The sequence below is a fragment of the Arvicola amphibius genome, chromosome 13 (assembly GCF_903992535.2).
Source record: "Arvicola amphibius chromosome 13, mArvAmp1.2, whole genome shotgun sequence".
NCBI classification, from domain to species: Eukaryota; Metazoa; Chordata; class Mammalia; order Rodentia; family Cricetidae; genus Arvicola; species Arvicola amphibius.
In genome coordinates this window covers 10,101,042-10,114,503 of record NC_052059.1, presented here as the reverse complement: position 1 = coordinate 10,114,503, position 13,462 = coordinate 10,101,042, and positions in this window count along the sequence as shown.

Below are 13,462 nucleotides of genomic sequence, written 5' to 3'. Positions count from 1 at the left end.
GGTTTCATGAGAACAGTGGCTCTCTGCAGTTTCAATAATATTTGAAAAATGATTCATGCTCATGCTTATGTAAGAGATGCATGGGGAATTTACTTATTACATTGGTGGAGTCTGGAACTTTTTCACCTACAATACGCTTTCCAAAAAGATCTATTTTGTTGTATTAAGCACCTTTTCCATTTATAAATTCAAGTTTCTATTTCATTTGTACATTTGAATTTTCTGTCTTATACTTTAGTAAACACCTTCATAATAATTCCATTTCTTGTGATTTATTTCTTGCCTGCTTATGCAAGCTCCAAATAAATAGAATTTGCAACAAATTTTAAAATTAATTTCTCCTGTTATCTTCCAGTATTACTGTTTTCATAGTCTTATGTGTGATGTTGATAAATGCAACATTGTTTAAGTGCAGAAAATAAAAACCCTTTTAGAAATTTGGTAATCTAATGCATATTCATCATCCTGTTCTTATTTTTAGAACTGAAGGAAACATTATTGCCAGTCTTCTTCACTGATATGTATTATGTTTCTTCTACTGCTCTCTTGAACATGCTGCAATCTTCTCATTCATTTTTATACTTTTCTCTCATTACTATTAAGTGGTATTGTTATTTATATATTTTGTTTTTTCCATAAAAAGTGTTTCTCTTTCTTGAAAGCCACAAACCCTTTTTTGCTCTCTCAAGAAAGTATATCTCAAAAAGATATTTGAGAAGTTTTCAAAAATCAAACCTCCAATTTATTCTAGCTGCATATAATGTAGTGTTGAAGGGGATGAAAACTGAAAGGGGTACAGAAAGAATAGGTGAAAGCAAGAATTTGGCATTTCTCTTATTCTCAGAGAATGCCTGAATAACCTAAATTTACATGAATTGGAGTATAAAGCCTCACCAACACAACAACCTCTGTCACGATATTAAGTATTAAGATGTATACATTATCAAACACTTTTGCCATTATCTCCTAATTCTGGGAAATGCATGACTAGTCTAAATAGCAGTTGCCATTTCTTCAATGGTAGCATCGTTACCATTAATCAATTAGAGTCCCACAGTCTTTGCAAACTCCTCTAGCTACCGCTTTTATTCTAACCCACAATCTATATTTCTTAGTGAAGACATAAAAATGGTTCTAAAATGCAAATATTTCCATTCAATTTGTCTACCTAATTGTACTTGAGAGCTCCCATTATCCTCAGGAAAGAGTCCAGATGCTTTAGAGTGCCATATATATGAGCAGTCATTTATAAACTTCCCCGTGCTCATCTTCCCAGGCTTCTATAAACTGCTATTACTTTGCACTAACATTCAGTGCCTTTCTCCTCACTACTCCGTGTCATTCTTTACTTTCATTATAGAGATCATTCATCCTATTCTCTTCAGAAATTTACTCTCAAGTCTATATTTTCTGTTCCAAATTTCACTTGTTTTCAAGATCCTTAGAGTTAGCAAACCACACACAGTCATTGTCATTCTGTCTCCCATCCTCTAGGAACGCGCAAGTTCTAACGTGTTTTAAATAAGAGAGTAATGCTTTACTCAGATTCTTTAGGCTCTGCAAATTGTTAAACTCAAAGAGTATAATTGATCGTTCTAACTATGACAACTGGAGGGCCACATGTTTAGTAAGCATATGTCACAGTACATAAATGAAGATGAGAAACATTTGAATAGCCTTGGGTTCAAATTTATACTTAATGTTCTGGATTTATTACTTTAAAGTCACTGTTGTGATCCAATAAGAATTGCCTCCCATAAACCCATATGTTTAAATTCATGGGCCCCCATTAGGTGGGTAAGAATTAGGAGGTAAGGCCTTCTTGAAGGTGTATCAATGGGTTGAGAACTTGGACTTTTCAAAAGTCCACAGTAGGCCCAGTCTCTCTTCTTTGGTTGCTGCCATGGTCGAACATGACATAAATCTTTTAACTACCCTATATAAAGTAATATCTGTCTCCTTCCTGCCATGGTAAGCATGCAATAACCCTTTGAAATTGCAAGCAGTTGCTAATTAAGTGCTTTCATTTGTAGGAGCATAAATAATAAGATATAATATGGTTGCCTTGGTTGTGGTGTCTTTTCTCATCAATAGAATTCATGGTCTCTTACAACATTACAATCCACTCATTAAAATTTTGGATGAATTTTGACTAATTCTTAAATAGTTTAGGATAAAGATTACAAGAAATATTTTGTAACAGAATTTTAAATTCATTGTAGACTTTTCTCATGCCCCACATCTCGTCCACATTTTCCTCTCTTCTGTTACCAATCATCCTCTACTATTTTTCCTTTTACTATTATTTTCAACTTCCTTCTCTCATTATAACTTTTAGTGTTTTCCATAGTAACAGTGCAAGAAACATAACTCAAATAGGAGTCAATTTTCACATTATTCTAAAGTTAATATTGTGATATATAATTTGAATATAAGATATTATGCAAATGTTTTACTTGTGTGTCAGATTGATCTGAGAATGTATAGAATGTTTCGTAAACTTGATAAGTGAAATATTAATATAAGTTAATAAAAGGGAATTGGAAAAATAGTTGAATGATGTGTCACAGATCATAGAGGATTATTACAATTCAGTGATCTTGAGAATGCTAATCTACTTCAATTACTATTGTCAGAAAGATTTTAAACTTTTATCCACTTTTCTTATTAAATTCATATAAATTTGGGGGAAATTCTGCCAGTAATAAGAAAACTATGAGAAAGATAATTTCCTCTCTGGATCCCAGAGTATATTCAAGAACAATATTCAAAATTACTTTTATTGTACATCCAGTCAGTAGAGCTACAATATTTAAATAACTTGTTAAATGAATAAATTGTGGGGGTTGTCATAAAATTTTAAATGCAAGCATTAGTTATGGATTTAGCCATTCTAATGGTGCTACTTTGGGGGAAGTTAGTTATTAAAAATGTCAAAAATTAAACTGAAAATAGCAAAGTATAAAGAGCTTTAAAATATGTAAGGTTCTAAGCTGCATATTTGTCAAATTCTCTCATATTTCCTCCATATATCTTAATGAATATTAAATGTATACACTTTTATATGCTATATGCTAACTCTCTAGCTGTTCAATATTTTATTATGAAATTTAAGAACATATAACTCTTTATGAGTAAACATAATAAATACATATTGATTTAACATATAACCATTTATTGTTTAAATAATATGTACTTTAAGGTTTTGTTTAATTTGAAATTGTTGGCAGTTTTCTACATTTAAACTGATTTTAAATTATTAACAAAAAGTAGCAATGAAATAGTGAAATTTATTACATTATGCAAAATCTATGTATGTATAATTTTTATTGTATATTATATGATGCTTTGAAACAGTTAAGGTAAATAAATTTAGCTTTTAGAGATGTTTAGGCAAGTAAGTTAACAACAACACTAAACTTTATTCAGAGTGAATCTAAAGTCAACCAAATATATTGAAAAGCCATTCCAGGTAAGGCCCTGCTGGCAGTCACTTTGTGACATGTGAATAAAGCTAAAACAAATCTCCTTCAATAAGGCAAGTAAATGCTGGCTCAAGGAATCCTGACACTTATAAACTCAAACTTGATGAGCATTAAAACATTGCACATCCTGAGATTTTCTTGACTAAAAGGCAATGATTTCCTTTAGGATAAATCTTTTCATATTCCATTGAAGAACTAATTAAGCCTATTAATAACTCATTTTTAAAGAAAACAATTAGCTAATTAGAAAAATACTTTGGCACAGTAATTTAATTTTTTAACTATTTAAATATAGGTGAGTCAAGTTAAAATATATATTATTGAAAGATAAGTAATGATAATTCATTTTGCAGACTGCTTTAAAGAGCATGATATTTGCAAAGATCTTTATATCCATTCTCATTTATGTTTAATGAGAATGGTCAGAGATTGGTTTTGCTTATTAGATGCATACTTATCTTAGATGTATGTTTTTAGAGAAGTTGAAAACATTTGCTCATTTACTTAATATTTTACTTAGTGATGAGGGTGAGATACAGGACGGTTTTTATGCTGGAAATGTCTTATATTATTTAACTTCAAAAATAGCTCTAAATTATTTTTCAAAGATGTTTTATTTAAACCACATTCTCATAATAACTATAAATATTGTCATCTCAACTTCTTTAGTAGTGCTCATGAAATGTGATAACATTGTTGTTTCTATTTAATGATTATGAATGTAGAGACTCTCTAGTCATGGGGTTTGTGTCTATATTCTGTATGATATTAACTTCATGTACAGTTAAATTTAAGTTGCTCCGAAGTTCTGAGTAATCTCTAGAAATTAAGCATATAGTTTTTAGTTTAGCTGTTCTAAGACAGCTTTCAGTATGTGTTTTCTACAGTAAGAAACAATATATAAAGTAATCCTTGAATGTAAATCTTAAAAAAACAAGTGCTAACTAATTTTAATTTACTTTAAATTTCACATTTAGTATGATTTTGATTTATTTTTAATTAAGAATAATTTGTATTTTTGAATGAGAAACTGACTCAAGAGTAATATACATTATAAAATACATATTAATAACCTTTTCTAATCTTGTGTTTATTGTGTCATATAATTTTTTGATTTCTTCCTAAAATCAAGAACTCATTTTGATTTAGAGAGGTGTCTGATGAAGATTTGAATTTTTTTAGTGAGATACTCTTTCACAGAAAAGACTATATTCTATTTAAACATCATATATACTCATTTGAAAACCTAAAAAATTAATAAATCTACCAAACATTAAAAAGCATGATTTCTCTACTCCTATTCACAAGCTGTATGAGGTTTTGATTTTGTCTGCCATGAGAGCATACACAAATATTTCTGAGAAATACAATTATGTGTAAGCATGTGAAAAACTGTGATCAAAAGAATAATACAAATACTATTAATACATTCATGCTATGTGTATATACTTTGTTCAACAAAACATTCAAATCAAAAAATCAGAAGTTAATTTCATGTACTTTATACTGGTTTAAGGAAAAAAATGTTATTCAATTTAGATGGACAATTTTGTATTGCTGTTTAATAACATTCAGCATCTCCTCCCTGAGACCTTTGATAATGCCTTTCAACATGAGCTTCACATAAAGCAACATACTTATTAAAAATTCAGGTCTACTAATTTCAAATGTGGGAAATATATATTATTTTATAACGTTCTATAAATAGCCATTTTCAGAAAAATCTAAGTGTTCTATCTGACAATAAGCTGATTTTATTTAGTGTTTTGTGTATCTATTAATTTGTACTTACATTCGACAAGTTTTAGAAAGTAATAGTGCATTGTTACTTTATTGATTGGATTCAACATAATGCTATACTTGCTTATACATAGTCTATCTTGAAACCTATGTAAATAATTATAATTTGTGGAATAATAACTGTGCTTTTTAACCTGATATTATCTTCTCATGATTTTGACCTGAATCATTTCCCCTATGCTTTTCTCGCTCCTAAATAGAAAGCCAAATAAAAACAGGAGGGATTTTTCTGTGGTTTGGAAAGAACAAGGATTTAACCTAAACTGTTGAAGTAATTTATTTGAAATTTAAAAACGAATAGAAGCAAAATATACTATAATTTAGCATTCAGTTTGCGTTAATATGGAAAATGCCGTTTTTTTCATTTCCAAGTTCTGTTTGATTTTCTCTGTATATGTAATATAGAAAACTTATGACATTAGTAGATATCTCAAATAAACAATTCAACTTTGTATTATCTGCAAGAAACAGTATCAACAGTATAGAAATTTTGGACGTTAAAATAATGCATCAGAAGAAGAGCAGTCCCAATTACACTCTATTATGTTTGTAATGGAGATCTACTTCCTCTGATAGAAGTGGGTACCTTAGATTATTCAATTCATTTCTATATAAATGACATAATTTTAAAATAAGATTAAAATGTGTTCCCAGAATATAACAATTGTGCTTCAGGATTGTCATTCAGATTCTTAATTCATAGTTTACTTTATAAGAATAATGATTTTGATGATCTTTATTGGAGAAAATAAATTAATAATGGGGTGTGACTGATGCTTCCTATAAATTTCTAGGCTATGATAGAAAAGAAACAGACTTACTGGAAGTTAGTTTTACATGGAAATTCTGGAAATTTGATTTCTGACTTAAGGTTAATGTATGGCAAACTATAACAGTAACATAATGACACATTATTGTTTTTCAAAAATAATAGGAAATGACTCTTTATGTTCATTTAATTCAGATAATTCTGTTGACTTGCATATTTTTTAAAAAAACTTCCTAATATTATTAAAATACCATTTTTTAATCCAAAATGATTGATTTTCATTCAATACCAAAACTTCTGAATTATTCCAACAATTTTTGCCTTATGTCAACACCTGAGTCTAATAGCCACCAATAGTTTGGAACAGTCAGTAAGTCTAGCAATTTAGTCATATCAAGTGGATAAGGCATCAAAAATCATTTTTATTGCAGCCCTTTTCATTGGGTTTTGTGACTAGGGACAGGTTCTCATATTATTGATACTGGTGAGGATGATCTCACTTCTCTACTTCCTGAGTACTAATATGACAGTCACATGGACACCTCATATTCTGTTGAAACTGGGTCTACAGACTAGGGCTTATGCTTGCTAGGTAAACTTTCTAGCAACCAAAATGCAACCAGTGCTCTTTCACTCAATTGTGATAGATGCTAATACAAATTTAAAAAGTCACAGGCACAAATAATTACGTACCTTTCTGTGCATTTAGACATGGTTAGATAAAAGTGACTAAGGGATAATCAATAAAGCTAAATGTGCACAGATATCAAAGTATTGGTTCTACTGCATTTAATGAATTACTACTGCCATTGTATGTCACATTTTCAGTTAGCTTATCACACTAACATGCTTCTCTAGGTAGAGCTTTATAAGACTCTGTACATTCATACTATCATCTAGTAATGACTTCATTCAAAATCTTTAGGAACACACTCTAAATCATTCTATTAATATATTTATATCCACACAGATGAGATAGTCAAAATTCACATGCATAATATTAGGGTATCCTTAACAGCAAGCCCAGTTTCTACATCATTTCATGCATGCCCTTGTGTCTTTGCAGCAGTATATAATGACTTTATTTCTATAATTATTATGTATGCCATCATTTTAATATTTGATGGAAGTTTTGTATGTTTCACCATAATGTTGAAGCTATCCTTAAGGCAACACACAGCATCAACATATTTTATGATACTCATTTTCATTTAAATTCACCATGATTAGACCATAATTTTGAAGCTATCCTTAAGGTAACACACAGCATCAACATAATTTATGATACTCATTTTCATTTAAATTCACCATGATTAGACATGTCTCATTCTAAACATTGCAATGGACACTGAAGCAGAGGAATTTAGACTATGAATTCATAGTTACTCCATCAATGAAGCTGAATTTTTAAAAAAATCAATAAATTATGATTAAATATTTATGTCTAATGTAGCTAAAATTAATTATTACATCACAGTATTAAAAAGTATTCAAGTATATCTGTATTTATTGTATTATTTTTGACAAAACTTTTAATTTTAAAATATTCTCTGGCCTGTATTTTAGCATATATGCTAGCAAAAAAAGACCTAGGCAAACCTTTTAATTTCTCTTATTTGTGTTGTTTATAATGGTCACTAATTTTAGAGATCATATATCTAAGCATCATGAACATCATATTGTTTCATTTTCATTGAAATAACATAGTGTCTATGTTAAAAAAACACCGAGTGTTGGTGGTGCACACCTTTAATCTAATACTTTGGAGGCAGAAGGAGGCAGAGCTCTGTAAGTTAGAGGACAGTCTGGTTTATAAGAGTTAGTTCCAGGACAGTTAGGGTTATACAGAGAAAAAGAAACCCTGTCTCAAACAACAACAGCAACATCATATTAAAGTCTATCTGTACTATTTTATTAGTATCTTGACATAGTTTCCAAAATAAAACATTTTCTTCTTCATATATATTGGTGTCTATTCAAATTTTAGTGTGATTAAAATATCTTTCACAGAAATTATAGTGCTAATTAGGCATCTGTCATTTTTGTTGAACTGTACTCAATCAAAATACCTACTTGTATTTTCCCTTATGAGTTTTTTTTCCACAAGTACAAATTATTTCCAAGAATTTTTCATATTTATTTTAAACAGGAATTGATCTTTTCAAGAACCATTACTCTGTCAGAAGCTGGAGAGAGATTGGTAGCCTGAAAAAGTAAGAATAATAATATTGTGTTTTAGTAAACAAGATATTTGTAAATTGAGTGAAATCATTTTTTTTAGAGTGGAAACTAATTTAGAAGAGCAAGTGACCATAATTGAGATTTTTTTCCCCTTCGGGTATAAGGTTTCTATATTGTTCTCAATGAATCCTCTCACCTCATGGACAAACACATGGATGTTACAGTCAATGCACAACAACTTCCTAGATTCACTTTCCTGGGAAGGAGCAGCAGCTCATTACAGGTGTAATGGCTCCAGCCCAAAGTAAAATCTCTTTAGAAGTACACAAGGAACGAAAGCTAAGCTCTGTTGCATGGTTTCGTGGCTACATTGTAGTGTTTAAAACATCATCTTCAGTAGACTTATGTAACACATAGTCTAGCTTCATTAGTCTCTAGGTAGCTACACATTTACTAGAACATTATGAATTTAGACAACAGAAAAATTAAAATTCATTTTATCATAACTCACTTTTCTAAATATAAGCAAGAAAATTAAATATGAATATAATAAAACTTAGAAAATGTCCAGAAAAGTTGAAGCTCATAAACTTATACACTTAGAAAAACATTTTATTTTCATTTTTAGAAGAAATATTAACTGTCTAAGCTATTCAAAATGACTTAACTATTTAATGAATACTAATAGAAATAGCAATGATATTTGGTACACTTTTTAAAGATTAATGTGAAAACAAAAAGCATTAACACTGAATGAAAAGCCCACGCTTAATTTTAAAACACTTACATTTAAAACACGGAATAGATATAGGAACTAAAATAATATGGTACCCAAACGTCATCCATTAGAATGATTTAACAGAATAGAAATTCCAGAAATATGAGTATATAATGAGCCAACTTATTTGAAGCAAAATTATATGTTGCTGTTTGAATTTGATATCTACCACAAGACAATCAGATTGGGCTCTTGGTCATTAAGTGTTAAGAACAATGTGGTAAGTCTTGTCATCATTAGGAGAAAGGGCATGGCTAGAGAAAGCTATTTAGAGTGGCTTTAATGTTTTATAGCCAAACGCTCTTCCTGAACAGGAAGTCTAACAAAGGGTCACTGACCACCCATGCTTCACCCTAGCAAAGAGTATAGCAGAATTTTGCCTGCAGCTGGAAAATTTGAAGCTGAATTCAAAAGTAATGAATGAGAAAGTTAGGTATAGAAATTCTCCTGACAACAAAAAATTCAGACTGTATCATTGTTATTCTTCACACATTTGCCAAAATGTACAGTTGGACAAAGTTGAAACTGTAGCAGGAAGATATAAAAATATAAGTTTAATAATGAAAAGACCACGGATATGATTATGATTGAACACAAGAAAAGTGAAAATTAGCCATAGCTTTTTAAAATAGATTTCCCATTAAGAATAAATCTTACATGCTGTAATGAGAAATTAAAAAGTACATAGAAAGTAAGGCAATATTCATCAAAACCTTTGAAGACAATAATGCAAACTCATCTGAAAAGTTTTAATTCAGAAAGCAATACTGGATCAAAGAGAATCTTGAGGACATTCTCCTAAGACATTTGTTTCCTAGGGATTTATTTTCTCAAGTACAGTCACATAGTATACAGAGGACATTGCAGCTGTGAGGAACAGTTACCATCACAGAAAAAGAAAACTTGCTATCAACATCCATGTTTGCTTACCAGGTATGGGGGATTCAGGAGAAAAGGAGGCTCTAAAGATTTGCATTTAAAGAAAATATATGTAGCAGGATCAGATACTCGATATGGAGCTTCTGAACAGGATGTTTGTGAAACAATAGATGTGAATTTGCAATGGAAATATCAACCAATTTTGGAGAATCCAGAAGCAAAGGAAATTTAGTGAAGACAACTGCAGATTCTGTTGGGAGCTGGTATAAAATAAAAGTCTCAGGCACCAGTCTGAAGGATAGAGATACTCTTGTGTTATAGAGCAAATATGAATAAGTCTCAGATGTAGCACATGGGACATCAGATGGAAGGAGAAGAGGGGTGTGAAAGACGGTATAAAGGGAGCTACAGAAAAACCTAATGACTATTTAAGGGGTTATTGGAAAACCTAATACAGAAGAAGTTTCCTCTAATGTATACATATGCAAAGGTGATCTAACTAGAATCACAACAAACAGAAAATACAGAGCCCCAGGTAAACACTGTTATCACCAAATGAAGTCTCCTGATCAGGGAATGGGTTACATCTAATCAAATTGCTGGCCAAAGACTTCACATGAGAAACCCCAAGGAACCCAGGCTGTTTCCAAAACTGTAGGACGCTGTGCAGAAACTGATGCCAAAGCCCCACTGCTGAAGACAACATCCATACAACAAATATAGCCAACTAATACCTGATTTCTATTAAGGCCTATTCCATAAAATGGAGTGCATACCAGAAATTGCTTGGGTGACCAAACATCTGAAATTAGATAGATCAGGGACCTAAAAGAAAATCAAATACTACTGTTCTAATAAAGGAACATAAATTGACTTACTGACATTCTACTAAACTCATAAATCAGTGTCTAGCTCTCTGTCACATTTCTTCCTCCCACAATAGATGGGAACAAATGCAAAAACTGACAGCTTCACAGTATGCAAAATGAAGGATCTTGCAATACTTAATGAAATGTCTCCATCGTATCCCTTGCTAGGGGTTCAAGGAAACCTGTAGTAGAATAAAAGCCAGACAGGATGGAAGGCAGCAATGCAACAAAGTCTTTAAACAGAAAAGGACTGATGTACATATGAACTCACAGTGACTACGGCAACATGTACAGTGTCTGTGCATGTCTGGATCAGATGGGGTCTCAGCTATGAGAAGGTAGTAGATATAAGAGCGCACACCTAACCCAGAAGATATTTCCAGTCGATAACTTTGAGATGAAGGGTAAATTAATATATTCCAAAAGAGTCTCAGAGTATCCAAACCAGTTTTTTTTATTTGTTTGTTTTCATTTTACATACCAAACTCAGTTTCACCTCCCTCCTCTTCTTCCCTCCCCTACTCTACCTGCCATTCACTCTTCAGAGGGGTAAGGCCTATCTTGGGAAATCAACAAAGTCTGGCATACCATAAGCCACTTTTTTTGTTTTGTTTTGTTTTTTTTTGATTTTTTTTTTTGTTTTTGTTTTTGTTTTTGTTTTTCGAGACAGAGTTTCTCTGTGGCTTTGGAGCCTATCCTAGAACTAGCTCTTTTAGACCAGGCTGGCCTCGAACTCACAGAGATCCATCTGCCTCTGCCTCCCGAGTGCTGAGATTAAAGGCGTGCGCCACCACCACCCGGCTCATAAGCCACTTTTAATACCAAGTTCTAGGTCTTGTAGTAAATGGTCAATAAAAAATAAACTCAATGACCTTTTGGGAGGTTTTTTTCTTTCCTAATAATTTGTCAGAGATATTTTTGATGCTGTTATTTTTCTTATTTTTTTTATGTCTTGTTTTTCTTTTTATCTTTATAGTTCTTTTGTGTATATACTATGGCTTTCAGTTTTGTGTTTTAATGGAATTCCCATGTATGCAAATGTGTGTGTATCTCTGCATCTAAATTCTAAATTTACATGTTTTTTTTTTTTTTTTTTTTTTTTTTTTTCTCATGGTTTATTTTTTTTTATATTTAAAAATTTCCATCTCCTTCCCTCCTCCTCCCCCTTCCCTTCCCTCCTCCTCCCCCTTCCCTCCCCTCCTTCTCGCCCTTCCCTCCCCTCCCCTCCACCCATACCTCCCCTCCCTCCCTCTCAAGGCCAAGGAGCCATCAGGGTTCCCCACTCTATGCTAAGACCAAGGTCCTCCCAACTCCCCCCAGGTCCAGGAAGGTGATCGACCAAGCTGAGAAGGCTCCCACAGAGCCCGTCCATGAAGAAGAATCAGAGCCCAGAGCCATTGTCCTTTGCTTCTCAGTCAGCCCCCGCTGTTGGCCACACTCAGAGAGACGGGTTTGGTCGCATGATCCATCAGTCCCATTCCAACTGGAGTTGGTGATCTCCCATTAGTTCTGTCCCACCGTCTCCATGAGTGAACGCACCCCATCTGAATTTAAGGAGCTACCTGAGGGTTGTCAAGAGACTTGACCCTAGAGGGGTTCCCAGGTTTCCAGGGAGACGCCCCCAGTTAGTTCCTTGGGCAGCTGAGGAGAGGGAGCCTGAAAAGGCCAGTTCCTATAGCCATACTGATGAATTTCTTGCATATCACCATAGAACCTCCACCTGACGATAGATGAAGAAAATGACAGAGCCCCACCTTGGAGCACCGGACTGAGCTCCCAAGGTCCTGATGAGGAGCAGAAGGAGAGAGAACATGAGAAAGAAAGTCAGGACCGTGAGGGAACCTCCAGCTGGCGACAGATGGGGAAGGTGACTGAGGCCCACATTGGAGCACTGGACTGAGCTCCCAAGGTCCCGATGAGGAGCAGAAGGAGCGAGAACATGAGGGAGAAAGTCAGGAACGAGAGGGGTGCGTTCACTCATGTTTTTTTATCCTTTTCCTTGGTCTTTTTTCTTTTGTTTGTTTGTTTTATCTTATTCTGTTTTGATTTTGTCTTACCTAATTTTATTTCTTTATAATTAGTTTTTATTATTCTTTTTTAAATGCTTGTTTGTATTCTAATGAAAGAAAGACACTTGTTTGTATCCTAATTAGAAAGTATGAATAAAACAAAAGAAAAAATGGAGGGAATTTTTGGTAATATGAAATAGGCATACATCATTTTATACCTCTTCAATTCTGTGTCTTCCCACTAGATATTTTAATTATAGAAAATACAGAAATAAAGTTTCTTATTAGGGAATATTATGAAAATACATTATAGCTATTCTCAGTAAATCCTCTGAAATCATTTATATTGAAACATAATATAAACATTGAACAGATTTATATACTTTATGCAAATAACATTTTACTCTCTATTAACTTATTTTAGTGTATTTATACAGAATTTTGCAAACACTGGAAATTTTTAAATAATTAGAGTGTCTTAGGTTCATTAAAATAAAAGACAGTTGAATTATCAAGGGAATGCAGATCATTTCGATATTTGGATGAATTTGTTTTCAAAATGTTGTTAAAGATGCTGAATTTCAAGTTTTTGTCCCCTTAAGTACTTAAGTCTGTATAGTTCCTGACATGTTCTTTCAGGTTAAATTAAAATGAGTTAGAGCAATTCTACTTAGCCCTCTAGAAGAAAAGCA